An 18,376-nucleotide genomic window follows, 5' to 3' on the forward strand; every position below is an offset into this window, starting at 1 on the left:
GTATGAGTGTATGCATATATATTTGTATACAGACACATATAGTGTGAAATTTTCATTCCTAATGAGAGCCGAGGTGGCGCAGTGGTTAAATGCAGCACTGCAGGCTACTTCAGCTGACTGCAGTTCTGCAGTTCGGCTGTTCAAATCTCACCGGCTCAGGGTTGACTTAGCCTTCCATCCTTCCGAGGTGGGTAAAATGAGAACCTGGATTGTTGTTGGGGGCAATATGCTGACTCTGTAAACCGCTTAGACAGGGCTGAAAGCCCTATGAAGCGGTATATAAGTCTAACTGCTATTGCTATTGATGGCAGGTGAGTATCTATAATACATTTAGAAATAGATGGGTGGATGTACAGATGAGGGAGAGCAAAGTTTTTTAACATACGCAAAATTCCACAACAGCTTGAACGGTTTATTCAGCAAATCCTGGAGGATTACAGGATTACCAAAACTTCACTTCTTGGATAGATGAAATGTAAAACAAATAAATCAATCTTGCTCTGAGATCTCATTTGCGAAAGCTGAAACCCTAAGATCTGTCAGTGTTTTCTGATGTGAGTTAGTAATTTGAATCTTGCATGATTCGATGAATCCGTAAAATTATGCCCATTTTTAAAGTGTTTTTGAATTATCTGCATTTTAACCCAATGAGAGGAGAGTGTGTAGTCTGGCCAAAGATAAGAAAGACTGAGTATTGTAACTAAGCAGCATTTGAAGAGCCACGGGTTCTCCTGCACCATTGCTGCTTTAAAAAAAGATGTAGAAGGAGTAGCAGAACCTGGGGGGGGGGGCAGAGTTAAAAGAGAGATCAATCTAGAATCCCTATGTAGCCACAAGTGAATTAAGTCCAACCTTCCTTTAATTCTGTTGACTCTCATCTAATCCCAAGCAGGTGCTAAAGTTCATTGATAAGGTTTCTGTGCATACACATGGTTAGCATTAAATCATTTTAATTTGACCTTTACATGTGGACTCGATCTTTAGTGCCTGACAATACAATTTTAATAATCTCACTTATTAATGGGCGTATCAGAACAATAAGGAACCATGTTAAAATATTCATTGACTGGGAGAAACATTGGCGCAAGGTCAGCCAATGAATAGGCATAGCAACTAAGTCAGCCAATGGGAGCTTAAACAGATCTGAGTCTGTGCAGAGAATTGAAACAGAAACCTAAGCAGTCTGCTGCTCTGAGAAGTAAACAAGCACTCTGTCTGGACTTGTCTGCTGAAATGAAACTAACTGCTTGGCTTTGCCTGTAACTCTTCTGCCTTTTGTTTACTTGGAAGAATCACCTGTTGATATTGTACATTTATTCATCTATTCTTATGTATATAAAGAAGTTAATGAATCCAGCTGAATCAATTATCCGTGTGTGCTCTCTGGATTTGAATTTATGCAACAAACTCTGACAAACTAGGATCTTGTGGTGATTAGAATAGTATGAGATATTTTACTATCAATTTGAGCAGAGGGACCTGATTTCAAAATGTCTTTCAAGGGAGAAATACATTTAACTAAAATATATCATGGTGGGAGTGGGTTTCTTTTGGGATGGGGGGCAGGTGCCAAAGTGCTGAAAACAATTTGTCTTTCATTGCACATGGAAGTTTCAGTTATCCCACGAGGTTTCAGACGGATGAAAAGATACATAACAAAAAACATGATTATCAGTATGGGCATATTCGGTATCTCCATAATAACATAAGGTCAAAAGAACTGCCGAGGAAAAACATAAATCTCAAGCACTCTGAAAATAACTTAGAAAATCAAAACGTATGTAGCAAGAGAAGAAAACACTTGAAAAATTGAAAAACCCATTTCAGCACCACATTAAAATGCCCTTCATTTCTTTATGTAGGACATAAAGTTTCATAGCAGTCCAAAGCCAGAATTATGTAATGTCTTATTTTGTTGATCAAGCCAGTATAGATATATAGAAGCCATAAGAAATGGGCACAAAACTGAGAGGGGGAAAAATAATTTTCATGTGCCAGTACAAATGTCCTACTTTTTAGATATAAAGAAAGGAGGAGCAAGACATCAAGAGTTAAAATGCATTTTATTCTTAGCCAGATTTCAATTATTTATTAAGTCAATCTTGTGAAAAATTCAAACCCATTTCTTCTATGATTAAAAGGGAAACAGCAGAGTGCTGTTGCCGATAATGGGCAATCTTCATGCCTGGGTCACAGGTGGACTCTTCCATGCTTGATTCAATTTTATTGCCCCAAAGTGTAGGAAGAACTGAAAGCAGGGATGTTGTAAATAGTTTATTGGCAGCCTAGGATTTAAGGAAAACAAACTCTAAATTGAAATTTTGACCTTAAAATTCATCACCCCTAACTTTAGTTTAGTTTTAGTCACTGAGTAAGTTTGTCAAGATCAAATTCCTTCAAATCTGCTATATATTTCAGATTGCCACACACCCCCCAAAAAATAATAGAGAGCTGCAAGCATTGGTTTTGCATTGCAATAATAAATTGTTCAGAATTCCACATACAATTGGTCAGTTTTCTCAAAAACCATCTCTCGTGCAATTCAGTTTTATTCTTACAACACAGACCTAAAAGAATACTACCCTACCCCAAAACGTGCTCAGTCCAGAAACAAAAACAAAGAAATTAAATGAATTGGTATGGTTTCTCTCTCCCTCCAAAGCTCCCTTATTGACTCAAATCCTGGATAAGAAGAGGCTGGCTGTTTGTGACTATTTTTCTTGGTGGCTGTGGTGGGGGGAGGTGGGGGAGGCAGGCTTGCAGGATGTTTCTCTTTGATTCTACAGATGTATTAAGTCTAGCCACCGTTCAATATATCTAGCGTTGTTTTCTTTTTTCCATAAACATCAGCAGGAAATTGATTATGATTGCTCAGTGGTTTTTTTGCCATTATCTCAGCAACAGCCGGATTTCTTGAATGGGGAGAGAGGAGAACAAATATTATTTGGGCGCTAGATGTAACCCATCAGTTGCTCATCCGCTAGCTAAGTTACGAAATAGAAATTAATCTGGCTGAAAGACCATCTGAGGGAACAAAGGTAAACATTTAGAGAAAACACTAGAAGTATAGGAAATTTAAGGTAAAGTTAAGGTAAACCTGTTTGGCTCAGCTACTGGACATCCCATGCTACTTTCTTGGCAACAGCCAGAAATGATTTTCATTGTTTTCATCTGGAAATTGGTCCAGTATCCCAGTACACGGGCTAAAATATTATGCTGGGCTTTTATACTAAAAATACTAGCTGATAACCTGGAGCTGCCCGAGTATTTATTTATCCCAATCCTCCTTCCATGAACGTTGCCACAATTTCTAATGTTGGATTTTCCCCCTTACCAGAGGGAGCTCCCTTGTGGAGTACTGTGAAGCCGTTTCCATGGCAACTCCACAGCACTATACAGTAGAAGCCATTTTGAGGTACAATAGGTTGTATCTTAACAGAACACACACCCCGAGGGGCGTTAGGGGTTTCTTATCTCCACAGTATTTGTTTCCACAGAGTAAGTCTGATACGCTTCAAGGCGCTAGTCGTTACTTATAAAGCCCTTCATGGTATTGGACCTGGGTACTTGAGAGACCGCCTGCTGCCAATTACCTCCACTAGACCGATTAGATCCCACAGATTAGGCCTCCTCCAAATCCCATCTGCTGGCCAGTGTTGACTGGCGACTACCCGGAGGAGAGCCTTCTCTGTGGCTGCTCCGACCCTCTGGAACGAACTCCCCGTGGAGATTCGAACCCTCACCACCCTCCAGGCCTTCCGCAAAGCCCTTAAAACCTGGTTGTTCCGACAGGCCTGGGGCTAAAGAGCCGTTGCCCCCGTCTCGAATGGTATGACTGTTGTGAGTTTTTAAATTATATATTGTTATGTTGTTGTTTTTTAAATCTTTTGTCTGTATCCCCCTCCCCGGTTCGGGTTGTGAGCCGCCCTGAGTCCCCTTCGGGGGAAAAGGGCGGCATAGAAATTTAATAAACTGAATTGAACTGAACTGAACTGAAGTCATCTGTGCACCAAGTTTGGTTGAAATTGCTCGAGGGGTTATGCTGGAACATACGTGCGCTCACACATACAGAACCATTTTTTATACAGAGAGAAGATTAGACAGGTATTACAAAGTAAGTTGGCCAGGTGATGCCATTTGCTGAAACAAAGGAAGAATGAGTATCTTAAAAGTGCATTTTGAGCAGATTGGGAATGGAAGGGGCTCTTCACGGTGCCAAGCCAAAGCTCTTATAGATCACCCCATCCCCCATCTTGAACTCAATCCAGATTTTTTTCTGTGGAAGAATTTGTGAGGAAAGACAGATGATTTTAAGTGTAGGATGCCATAATAAGAACCCTTTTTGTAAATATGGCAGAGCATTGGCACAACAAAAACATTTTCAAGTTTCTGTTTGTTGGCAAATTATATCCAAATTTTAAAAAAAACAGAATTTTGTAAACATCTGTGAATGAGACACCAGGTTATAATAACAATAAAAAAACCCAGTCAAACTCTCTTTCAGGTACTTGTTGTGCAGCCAAAAAATGAAATCATTTAAGAACAGGTCTTTCTACTCTCCATCTTGGGGGAAGGGGGAATGAAAATAACCTAGAAAGTTCAAAATCTCTGGATATTTTCAAGATAATATTATACATTTATACTGTATATTTTCTCCATCTGCAGATCAAATAAGAGACAGACGATATAATAAAAATAGCTAAGGAGACTTATCATTTTCTGCTTCCAGTATCACAGGACTAATGTTTACAAATAAAAAGTTAAAGTAGCACACACTTTCCAGTGAATGAATCCTAATGCATATTGCAGAACCCACTTCGGTGTAAACATATCTAGAACTGAATCCTGAATATGTTCTTAGGAAAGTGCAAATTGGTTTTAAAATACATAGAAGTTTTCCTTGTTTTAGTGAATTCCCACGTGCCCATATCTTTTTAAGATGGCTTTATGAATGAAAAACAGTGGTTAAAAAAATAATACTCAGAGCGATTAAAAAAGAAAAAGAATGTGTTTTGAGAAACCATTGGCTATTTCTTGGACCATTAAGTATCTTCTTCTCCCATCTCTCATGTATGCAAAGTCTGTCTCTCATTAACAAGCCGAACACTGCCATTGAGACATGACAGCATCTGGCGCTGAATCTGCGAATACTGGAGAATTATTCATTGCCATGGTTACAAGTGCTGGAAATACTCCCCTCTGCTATTAGTGTAAACACAGATCCTTTCAAGACAGACTGAAAATCAGAGCACTTTAAACAATTAATGAAAATTATACATTGTCTAGGAGTGAAAATCACACACGCTGGAGCAGCACAGCTTTCCAGGAAGAAAGAGAGAAGATACACGGAAACTCATTCAGGATGAAAGAAAAAATCAAGATTTTTGGAAGATCAATATCTGATCAATAGAAGAGAACGCTAACGTGTTAATTTACTGTGATGCAGAAATAAAAACAAAAAACAAACAAACAACCCTTCCCTTTCCCAAGCAAAACAAAAATAGCAGTGAAATGAATACCTCTGTAATCTTCTTTTGGATTTAAATTTTCAGGAAGGGAAATCAATTGACAACAATCAAGAACAATGTAAGGTTGCATTTAGACATTACACTAAACCATACTATTGCTCGGTTGCAAACTTAAGAGTGTTGTTTGGATCAACCCCAGCACAAAGGGCTTATAGTAACGGCCCACAACGTTTGGGCACCAGGGACCGTGGAGAGAGGTTTTTCCGCGGACTGAAGGGGGGGTGGGGTTTGCAGGCTGCCTGCATCGCATGGATGGAGCTTTGCTTGTTTGCATGGCCCAGTTTCTGGCATGCTGCAGCCCAGTATCGGTGCACAGATCGGGGGACCCTAGCTTATAGAACATAGGTGGAGCCTCTTTGGTTTTTCAGCAATAAATCAGATTTAGAAGCATAAAACATCCACGTCTTTCCCCTGCAATAAAGGTAAAGGTTTCCCTCACACATATGTGCTAGTCGTTCCCAACTTCAGGGTGCAGTGTTCATCTCCGTTTCTAAGCCGAAGAGCCAGCACTGTCTGAAGACGTCTCCATGGTCATGTGGCTGGCATGATTAAATGCCGAAGGCGCACGGAATGCTGTTACCTTCCCACCAAAGATGGTCCCTATTTTTCTATTTGCATTTTTACGTGTTTTCGAACTGCTAGGTTGCCAGAAGCTGGGACAAGTAAGGGGAGCTCACTCCATTACGCAGCACTAGGGATTCGAACTGCTGAACTTTCTGATCAACAAGCCAAGCAACTTTGCCATTGAGCCACCTGCAATACTCTGTTCCTAAATCCCTGATTCACATGACTTGGCAAGCAAATGGATGGGGCTATTTATATCTTGTTAGCTGCAAATTAACAATCTGTACTATAATATATCCTAGCATAATGTATGAATAGGAGGTGGATTTTCACCAACATATCTTAGCAAAAGGAGTAACTGCAGATTCAGTTATTAGCCTAACTCTGCTCCCCCAATACTTGTCACTTCAAAGGAAATTTTGAGCACAGTCTCATGTAAGATCTTGGCTCTATTTTTTTAGAGGATAAGGAATCATATGGAATTGTTGGTCATTATTTGCGACAACTTGGCATTGGGTTAGACTATTGCAGTGTTTCCCAACCTTGGCAACTTTAAGAACTGTAGATTTCACAAGGCTGGCTGGGAAATTCTGGGAGTTGAATTCCACACTCTTAAAAGTTACCAAGGTTGGGAAACTCTGGGCTATTGGCTCATGTCTTATTAGAGTTCTTTCTTTTGTCTGCCTTCTTTTTAGACCAGGGGTCAGCAACCCATGGCTCCGTGGCCACATGTGACTCTTTCATTCCTCTGCTGCGGCTCCCTGTTGCTCAAAATATGTGTCACAACCACCAATGTGCAACACCCGCCATCACATGATTTATTGATCTTTTCGACCCATCTCTTTTTTTCAGAGTTCAATGTGTTTTTGTTGCATGCAGAAATTAAAAAAGTGTTTTCTCTGTAACAGTTCATTGATTTCATAAATACAACATGCTATAGTTTTTTTTTATAGATAGCATTTAAAAAAAACAATATATGCAGTGTTATCTTCATTTTAGATGGGTTTTGTGGCCCCTGGTGTTTTCTTTTCTGTGGGAAATGGGTCCAAAGGGGGCTTTGAGTGTTTAAGATTGCCAACCTCTGTCTTAGACCTTGTCGTCCCAATGCCAGCTTTCCTAGCAACGCTTTCACCCTCACCTGGCATGATTGTCCCTGCAATCCACGTCCTGGGGGATCTCAAATTAATCTCAGCATGACCAAATGAGATTGCACCCTGCCAGCTTGCCCTTAGTCAAAGTCAACTCATCTTGACATCAACACAATTTTTATTTCTCACCTGAATGGTACCAGTTACTTTGAGGAAAGATTAAAAGTTAAACTAGATAAGTTAAGCATGCCTTATGGAAGCTGATAATGCTTCCTGACTCTTTGAACCATAGCCCAAAGTCATTAAATGGATGATTAAACATGATTGAATTGCTTGGGGGGGGGGTGGATTCCACAGTATAGGCAATTCTTCCCTTAGAGAAAATCTTGTCTGAAACTGAGATCTTCCAACATGTAAGCTGTTTCACATTATCTAGATATGTACACCATGCTAATGTGCTCTTGCTTTGGCCATTTGTAAACCACGTTTTATTGCTTAGTGTAAAATGGGATGTGGGAAGAAATGTCCTTCTGGATTCAGCTCCAAGTGAGGAAAAAGACACTGGAGACATGGAGGCTGCTTGGAAAGATGGTTTAATGGTGGACAGGACCACATGGCTTGAGTCCAGAACAGAAAAGGTGATCACATGCTTCAATGTTGGGTGAAGAAGAAGAAAGAGAGGGAAGGGCTAAAAGTTCCTGGCTTTTATATGCTCTGTTTGGTCCCACCTCTCTGTTTCCTGTTCCTCTGTAAGAAATGTATTCTGATTGGTTGTCAGACTCCCATGGGGCCAAGTTTCCAGATGCTATGTGGTGAGTTTCTGTGGAAGGCTAATATTATCATGCCTTAACCACATCATCCTGAAGCTGAAGGGGAGAACTCTTTATTATGTAGAATAGACTGGATTGGGCATTTTAATGGGCCATTAAGGAAAGTGGGAGCTATTAAGAGTGAGTCTGTTTCCTGCCTAAAAACATGTTTCGCTATTTCTTATCCAGGGAAATATAATATTCTGCCTGTTCAATATTTGCTAGGATATTTCATTTTTCTAAGAGTGGGCTGGGTGCTAACTTCCTACAGGGCCATTGCAGCTTTTCCAAGAAGACAACAATAAAACAAATCATGATTTAGCAAGATGTGTGAACCAGATGGCAAGTCAGAGCAGGCAGGAAACAGGAATTTCCTTCAGAAAGAAGGAAATATTAGAAAGAAAGAAAAATAAGTTGTGAAGATATGATGCAGGGGAAAGCAGAATTCTTCCTGGTTTGTATGACATGAACTGGCTGGGTTAAAGCCGATGAAATCTAGGAGAAACAATACCTTCTATTTTCCATCGCTCAATCAAATCACCATCTTGGAAAAAACCAAATGTGACAAGATAAGGTTGAAATCAAATCCTCCAAAGAAAAGCTCGTTAAAAAAAAATCTGCTGCCATCTGGAAAGCAGTAAGAGACATAGATTGGAAGAAATTAACCTTCCCTAGGGACACACCAAGATGTTAGCAGCTGTCCTAACAAGAGCAGTTGTGCAGACTCCTGATACCTGTATATTCCCAAGGGGCTTTTGAGCAGCAATGTGGATTAATTTTGAATGTATTGTGGTAGCAGGTGACTCCCCAAACCGAATGCTGTTTCCAGTTTAATTAGAATGATAGCACTATTTTTTGTGTGTGTGCTTCGTTGAACATTGCTCGTCTTTAAGTTGCCCATTAGCGAAGCGGGCTGGGGGGCAGGTGGAAGTAGAAGGAAGTGAATACAAATGGGTGAAGTCAGAGATGGGTTGCTCCTGGTTCGGCCCAGATCAGGCCAACTGGTAGTAGCGGCGGCGGGAGGCTCCGCCCACCCACAAGGACGCTTCTGTGCATGTGCAAAAGGGTCGCGTGCACGCACAAGCAAACCAGTAGTAAAAAAAAAATGGAAACCCACCACTGGATGAAGTCATCTCACCTTGGAAAGGACGGAAACCAAGTATCTTTCTAGTGCATTTTGCCTTTTTAAAAAAACATTTGTGGGTTGTTGTTTTTTCAAATGACATGGGAACTCTTATATCTGCTGCTTCTTTCAGGGAATGGTCACCTAATCTTGCTTTGTTGTCAGATGACCATCAAATGTTGCATGGCCCATTGATCTTGGAAGAAAAACTGCAGGACATTGGGGAACCCCTGGGCCACTGCAATCAAGCCAGTGGTGGGATTCAGCCAGTTCGCACCTATTCGGGAGAACCGGTTGGTAACTTTCTAAGTAGTTCAGAGAACCAATTGTTAGAAGAAATCTCCTTTTGTTTTTTTCCACTTTACAGGGCTAATCCTGTAAGGAAGGCAGGAAGGAAACATTCCAGTGTTGTTTCTAGCCTAATCTTATTGACCTGCTTACAGAAACTGCTTCTCTGGTTAACCCTTATTACATTGTAACAGCTAAGGTGAAGCGCCCATCGACCTGAGTGGCCAAGCCCACCCAATCACATGACCACCGAGCCCCACCTACCCAGATAGTCATTAGGGCAGAGAACGGTAGTTAAATTATTTGAATCCCACCACTGAATCAAGCTGTTGTAATGTTTTGACTTTCTAAAAGCCTCATACTTGCTTGCCATGACTATGGGGTTCTCCGGTCTCTTGCAGTTTTATAGTATTGAATATTGATACTGTGTTGCTTCCGAAATGTAATTCACTTTTTTTCTACAATCCACTTTTGCACATAATTGCGCAAGTTGCAGATTCACATTTTGGGCCCATAAATAAGGAATCTAATCTGTGGTGCAAAGGTAGACAACTACATTTCTTAGTGATTTGTGCAAACGAAGGAAGGTGAAACCCACTGTCTTGTGGATAAATGTATTACCTACTTGTAGATCCCGGAGGCAGTTGCGTTGGGAGATCTGTGCAATCGCAGGCAATTTCATTTCTGAGAAAAGTGATTGCAAAGGGAGGGCAGTGGCTCCACAACTGGATGACTCCGACTATTTGAACTTCTTTGGCTGCATGAGCGGGTGACTTGTGATGCAAACTGGATGAATAAGGCGCAACTCCTTAAAAACCAGCTCAAGCAGCTGTTGACACTTCAACCAATGTTTCCTTATGAAACATTTAATGGGACTAATAGACCTCGGGGAAACTATTTTGCAGGACTCTGGTGCTCCTTGTCAGGCCAAAGCCAAATTAGGGCTGCTGAACTCATGTTTGATACCCAGGTCACTGTCTCGTAGTCCCCAACATCTTGTTTCCTCTACATCTACAGGTTTCTGCAGTTTCAGATTGGACATGCACAGCTCTTTTAGTTTAGCTATCTGCTTAGAGTTGATGAAAGAAATGTCCTTCTGGGTTCGGCTCCAAGTGGGGAAGAAGACACTGGAGACATGGAGGCTGGTTGGAAAGATGGTTTATTGGTGGACAGGACCACATGTCTTGAGCCCTGAACAGAAAGATCACATGCTTCAATGTTGGTGGAGAAGCAAAGAGAAGGGCCGACTGAGATACTGAGTCCTTGGTTTTATCGCCCTCTGGCCTTTGATCTTGAGCTTATATTCTGATTGGTTGTCAGACTCCCATGGGGCCATGCAGGGGCAACTCTCTAGGCTGCGTTTTGAATCCAGGTTTGGTTGAGTTCTCAGATGCCATGTGGTGAGTTGGGGCCAATATTATCATGCTTTAATCCAATCCCCCTGGAGCTGAAGTGGAGAAGTCTTCATTATGTAAAGGGACTAGCTTGGCCTTCTTAATGGCCCATTGACAAAGTGGGGATGGGCAGGAAGCTACAAGCAGCTATTCTGCCTTTTAAAACATGCTTCTTTCTTTTCACATCCAGATAAATAGTCTGCCTTTTCAATATTTCCTAGGATATTTCATTTTTCTGGGAGAGGGCTGGGTGATAACTTCCTACAGAGTATTCATTTGAGCCAGGAAGGTGAGGCATACATCAAATTCCATAATTAAATGCCATTAAAATAATTTGCAGAGCATGCATGCTAATAGATGGTGGACAAAGCAAACAGTGGCAGAGTCAAAAATGTGTGGAGACAACCACAATCTCTGCCATCCTATTCCCCCCCCCCTTTTTTTCCTAACACCCTCTTCTATCAGCTTGTCTCTCCCTATACAATAAGATAAATTGCTCTTGGCAGGTTGCAGCCGTTTATGAAATTAGACCCAGGGCCAGATCAAATTAAGCTGAGAGCTGCTGGTTGCCCAATTCCATTCCAGGCAATGGCCCACCTAGTATTTCTAAATAACTCTCTTATTCTCCGTCTCTTCTCCATCTTTTCCTGCTGACAATATCCTTCTTTTGTCAATATGCTATCTAGGACCAAATCTTAGCAACATAATAAATGATAGTTTTGGTACCAGAACCTCCTCTCCCTCCCAGTATGCAATGACAGTCTATGTAGCAAGAGATAAGAGAGAAATAGGTGGCCTGTCCCACTTTTTAATTATTTAATAAAGAGGAATGAAGGCTTGCTTCCATTATGCTTGTGACAGGAGTATGCCCTGATTATTAAATTTCCCTTCTTTTTACTGTATTGTTTGTATGAGGTATGTATAAAAGGACACAGTTTCAATCACGCGGCTGCAGGCAACGGATTGATTTTTTTGACATCCCCTGCAGATGTCCATCCTTGTAGTCCAGCTGTACCTTATAGGTATACTCTTGAGATTTATTAAGGTCATGGTAGTAGCTGATTATTCCAGGCAAATATTCATAGCTCTCAAGAAACCTGTTCTCCTGCTGATATTTCTGCATAGTATCAAATTGGCACAAACCTTGTTTTCATTAATTACATAGATTCTTTGAAAATATGCTAATAGAATGGTAAACACTGCCAAGAGAATAAGTTGAACAGAAGCAGAAGGGAAGGATTCCAGGATATGCTTATCTCATTCTTCTTTCTGAGAACAACTCCACATGGCTGAGTAAATATGCTAGACATCACTCAAGTCAGAAGAAAACTATATCAACATTAAATTAACTAGTGGTCTGCTATACAGCATATATGTATGATGCTGGGCCATGGACTTGTTCTCATTTTGCTGTAGAAGGGACTAGTGGGACAAGAATTGGGAGATTTCCCTGGCTTTGTTTCTTTCTCCTTCCCCAAACATCACCATTAAGCGGAAAAGCCTCTGCCAATCACTGTCTTTCATGTGAGCTAGACTAGGGAGGGGGCCAATTTTGACTATTGAATAGATGGCAGATTTAGCCATCTGTCAAAATTAATTCTGGCTTGATATCTTTTTTGGGCACGCATTCAAGAAAACTCAAATATCAGCTGATATCTGCCAATTATGTTTTTGGACATAGAATTACCACTAAAACTGTGTCAAAAGGAAGCTTCACAATCTGATGAACTCAGTGAAGCTTCTTTTTGACACAGTTTTAGTGGTAATTTAAAGAGAGTCTCTCTTTAAATGTTCCTGTACTAAACATTTGTACCAAACCAGAGTTGACTATTAGGTTCATGATGGATTTGGAGTTGGTACACTGAAGAAATCCATTTCCTTTTGTGGTTTAATTTTTTATTGTTGGGGTAGGCATTGCAATGTCAGCTAAGTCGATTGATGTTCCTTTGTATTGGTTATATTTGAAACCGTGCCTGTGCTTTATGCAATCTTCTTCTTACAGAAATTATTTCAGTCTTTTTTTAAAAAAGAACCTTTTATATTTCTTCTATAGGAGAAATAATAAGATGCAAAATCCAAACTGAAAATCAGAGGCATTTTAAAAATAGAATCAACAAGTAAAATGTGGGATTAGAAAGCTTTATTTTAAAAGCTGATAAAAAAGGGTAGCCCTCTACTCTCCAGAGAGGGCTTTCAAAAAAAAGGTGAGTAATGGGGGGGGGAGCATTTCCCAGTTTGAAAAATCGTTAGCATTTATAAGCAAACCTTCTCAGATGAAAAGATGTGAAGAGGCATTCTCTCTTGGAATGCTGCCAAGCCATAGAGGGCTTTAAAGGTAATCATTTATTTGTATTTCATCCATATTTGCAGCCAATGCGATGGTTTTAGCAGAAGGGCGAGGATCTCTCCTCCCTCTTTCCTCCCCAGACCAACCTGGTTGCTGAATTTACTAACAGTAAATTAGACAACAGCAGCCCTATGTCAAGGGTGTTTTGTAGGTTACCAACATACACACATTTAATAACAAACTACTGTAGGTAATATTGTCAGTGCTCATCATTAGCACTGATAATTTTACCTAGTTTGGTAATGAAACATCTGCATGAAAACAACAAATCTCAGAGAACACCAAGAACTCCCCAGTTCAACCCTGAGCTACAAATATAGTCATCCATCAAAATGCAAAACACCTTTACCGTTATTTCCTTTCACAAAGGCAAACAATGGCATATCAACTAAAAGTGGTAAAAAGTTCTCCCAATCTTCTTTGGCATCTTGGGAACCAGAGATTTAAATTAAGAAGGACTCCTAAACACACTCATTCTGGGAGACTCTGACCATTGGACGACAGGGAAAATCATCACCCATAACACTGGACATAAGACGACTTTTGTCGTTATGTTGATTGCTATATTGACATTATTGTAGTGATACTGTCACATCAAGCGTTCACGTTGTTAATTATTTGGGGCTTATTTCAGAAAAAGTAGGTTTTAAATTCAAGAAAAGAAACGAAGGAAAATAAATAAGCCTTACTGTTTTAACAGGAGCATGATAGAAACAAGCAGGACAAAAATAGTATTGATACTTGGAAAGACTAGTATTGGAGAAGACTCCTGAGAATACCATAGAAAGCTGAGAAAACAGACAAATGAATCATTAAAGAAATCAATGCAGAGTTCTCACTAGAGGTGCAAATGGCCAGGCTTAGAATATCCTACTTTGGATACATTATGTGAAGATCCAGCTCTCTAGATAAGGCTGTAATATGGGGAAAGCTGGAAGCAAAGAGAAAATGCCCAGTACAAGTTGTATGGTCTCAGTTAAAGTGGCAATTAATGCACTGTTGGGAGATCTGAAAATTAGATATAAATCATTCTGCAAGAAATCCATCTATGTAGTCAACAAGAATGAATACCGATTTGATGGCACACAATCAATTGACCAATCAATTACTGCTCAACAACGGATTGTAGACACACTGTGTTAAGTTAGTTACGATACACCGGTACATACTACTCTGAACAATAACATATAACCATTATAGGAGGTCTTGCATTTCCCTTTTGAGGTTGGATGGAGAGATTTGCTTTTGGAGGAGGAAATTCAAACTTGCAAAATTTTCTCCAATCTTCCACCAAGATTTCAAAAGCTGGTGGTTTGGAGGTGAAGAAAGGAAGAATTATAGTGGCATTTTAGGACTAAACCTGAAAAGTTAATCATTTGACAGAATTCCTCTAGTCACCACTAAATTTCCAAATCACTTTCAGATCTCTGTTAACCCTTTAGCTGGTATACATTATGCTTCCTATTGAAACCAGAGGGAAAGCATTTTTTAGTGGTGAAAACCATATGTTCATACATGCATGGAAAAATGTAGTTATTCCTTTCTTTCCATCCTGAATATAAGCACAGGTGGCTTTGAGAAAGACAAATTCCACCCCTCCTTAGATTTTGCCATTGGCTCCAATAGAATTACTTTGTTAGTGTTTGGATCAGATGCAGAAATTAACCCATTCTTAGTTCCTTTCTTGGTGTGCACTTAATCGTGCCACAAAATGGCTGTGATATTTTCTTTCTGCGTTCCCATGGCTTTTTACATGTAAGAGAAGACAGGCTTGTCATCCTCTGCAGAAGTAGCATTTTCTCCCTTAATCTTATACTATTCAAGAGCAGCATCCAGGTGTATATATTTTTTTAGGTATCAGCCAATGTCAGAGAAGTCAGGTGACTGCAGTGACATGAAACAGAGGCAGGAGTTGGCAGTGGAGACAGGAAATTTTCTGCAGAGTCCAGGATGGGTGGAAATACTTCCGTTCAGCTGTGGGGAATGTTCCTTAGACCCTATGAAAACTATCAACACTCTCAGCCCACAAACCAGGATATAATAAGTGTAAAAGTCACAACTAAAATAGATGTGTAGCATGGACTGCCTAACTCCCATAATAAAACTGTTTTCTTTTCTATTCCATCAATGTGACTGCAATCACTGAATCAAGTTGCTAAAATAAATCACCTGTGAAGACCATGAAGTCCATGCAATGACCAAAGTTCATTCATCACTTGGGTAGTCTCCAGAGAAACTACCAATTTGATAGAAACTTAGTTTTGTTTTCCAAGTTATTAAATAAGTTTCCAGTGCTGCCTGCTGTGTAGAAAAGAGAACCTGGAGGGAGAGAAAGTGGAGGTGGGACACCTAATAATGTATGTGTGAGATCTTCTCCAGAAAGCCACTCAATCCCAGCAGCACCATTACTGGATCTACACTTAATTTTTCCCACTGAACACCATGTTTATTCCCCATAAAGATGTTAGAAGTCCTATCTTGGCATCAGCACTCCTGTGTATTAGTTTGTATGTTCACCATTGTGCCCGGCTTGTAGGGTGATGCATGAAAAGCTCTGCTTTGAGCAATGAAGCATCTCTGTGCATATAGCACACACTTAAATTGATTAAGTTCTACATAGATATTTATCACTAAAATGTAGGTTACATTTACATTTTTAAAAAAAAAGTTTTCAAAGGAAGTAGAACTGCTGATAGAATCTTTCAGAAATTTATTCTGTGTCCCGTTTGAATAGAGGCACACTGCTCAAGAGCACTTCCTTCTACTGCTACTGTATTTTACTCTTGGAAGTACATTGTGTTCACAGATTTACTTTTAACATGCATGTACACACAGATATCTTGGGAGAAATGATAAAATGGGCATCATGACACAGTGATTCTGTAATTGTATGTAAGGTCAAATGATTGCACTATGACATCACATTGGACATTTTGTTATTTTCTCATCACATTTTGTACTGGACACTTATGCATATGTACCCAAAATACTGGTAGCACTTATTGCATTAAATATTCCACATTAATAAAAACCCTCATTAAAACAAAACTATGTACAATTTTTAATGGCATCAAACAATTATACAAATAATCATGTGTTAAGTTACATTGTTTGTACAGTTGGTGTCTTATAGTTTTTATTACTCACAACACACAGCATATTTGATTTCTGAGCAAGGTGAAATGAAGAGAGAAATTCTGGATTTATTTTTAATGCTATTGCACTGGTAACAAGCTGAGCAGAAATGGCACAACAGGGAAAAAACTGTGTAGTTAAAAATGAACTGTCAGTTGCAATATGCTGAGTGCAATTTACCAAATCAATATTTTATAACAATACAAATCTATCTCAGTCAGCTTGTATCAAGTCTGTTCTGGATCTTTCAAAAGTAAGCACTGTATTTTCCTTCATGGTTGTTTAAAGAACTTGGAAAGAAACGTCAGCAGCTCCTTTTACACTCCATCTAATTCCACGTTGTTCTCACAGGCTAGCAGATTATCCCCCAGCTGTTTCTTAGATTCACCTGAAGATACTCAAGATTGAACTTGGAGATGACTCTGCCATTATTATTGTCAATCAACTGAAATTATTGACAGGCATATTGTGCCTTACATGTTATAATAATCTCAGCAGCTGTAGAGGTTGAAGTAACTCTTTGGACAAACACCGATATGCTAGAAGGTACCAGAAACAACATACAGTAGAACCTCTGGTCACGAATACTACTGACCACAACCGAATCGGGTTAGGACCAAAATATTCACTTTCCCCCCCCCCCCCCATGGTCAATTTCCCTTCTGCGCCATTTTTTTCTAAGCGCCAAATTTTCAAAATTAGTTTTGGGTCATAACCAAATCAATTTGAGAACCAAGTTATGGAACAAATTATGTTGTGACCAGAGGTTCTACTGTATGGATCTTCTAGGCTCACTGAGACTTACATGATGAATGCTACATCAGTATTCCGATTAGAGGTTTCTGTTTTATTATGGAAGCTAGAAACCATGGCCCTGATGCAGTAGTCATTGAAGACAAGTACATATACTGAGTAATTACAATTCATGGGTGTAATTCTATTCTTCAGTGCAAGTACCCACAAACAAAAGGCTAGTTCTAGACATGGATTTGCTTTACTGAATCAGGAGAAATATTTATGACACCAGACACACATTTGCATCCTAGGTCTTCCTTTGTAGTCCATGGCAACTACTTTTAGGATTCATGACTGCTCAGTCAACATCAGTTCATGTTAAATAACATAACTTTGGCTGGGCTGCAATTGTAAATAACATCATTATGTCATAAACCAAAAATTAAATAATTATCCGAACAGCAAAAACTACTTTTAGTTCTGTATACTTACTTTACTTCTGTATGAAAAAAAAAATAGACTGAACTGTTTAGATACTTCAATGACTTCTTTAATGAAACACAAAAAATCATTATTATCATCCTTACAATCCCAAACCAGTATTATCAACTTGCTAAAACATTTCTTTTTCTTTAATAATTCAAATTAAAATTATAAAAGAAAGCATACAATAAACTACAAAATGAGGAGAGGCAGATAGCACAGTAGACAGCACATTCAATTTACTGTACTTGAAAGGATCTGATCCCTTTTCTACCATCACAAACTAAATTAAGTTTGGTATTGGTTGTGTTAATTTTAAATTGTACAGGTCAAACAAGTGTTAATCCTGGACTGAATTGCTGGTAGCATTACTGGTTGAACAAAGCAACAGCAATAAATGTAGTTTGCACATAAATGTGATGGGGGAGATCATCAAAATATGGAAAACAATTGGATTTCCATCTGCTAGTAAAGCAAACCTTTAAAAAGAAGTGAGAGTATATTCAGGTATTGTTCAGGTATTTTACTGACAGGTTACATAAACTCTTTTCACTTCAGTTGACTGATACTCAAAATCAAAGCTTTTCATTTTGCATGAAATGTTCTGAAATAAATATACAGCTTTTGAGGAGGGTAGGAATCATCACAAAGTCTTTTAAATGATTTCTGCACATTCAAAAATAACAAAGAAGGTGGTGGCATATATTTTATTATTTTTCAACTATGTTGATGCCATGCATAAAATGATTGAAGCTTATGATGTAGTATTTGTTCTGTACTACCTGGAAACATTCACCTTTCCTTAAAACACTGACTGCATTAATTTTAGTCAGAATGATAGCTCATGGAACGATAAATTCTCTTTCTCCATACCTTGTACAC

Source organism: Thamnophis elegans, chromosome 6 (genome assembly GCF_009769535.1).
Source record: "Thamnophis elegans isolate rThaEle1 chromosome 6, rThaEle1.pri, whole genome shotgun sequence".
In the NCBI taxonomy this organism is placed as follows: Eukaryota; Metazoa; Chordata; class Lepidosauria; order Squamata; family Colubridae; genus Thamnophis; species Thamnophis elegans.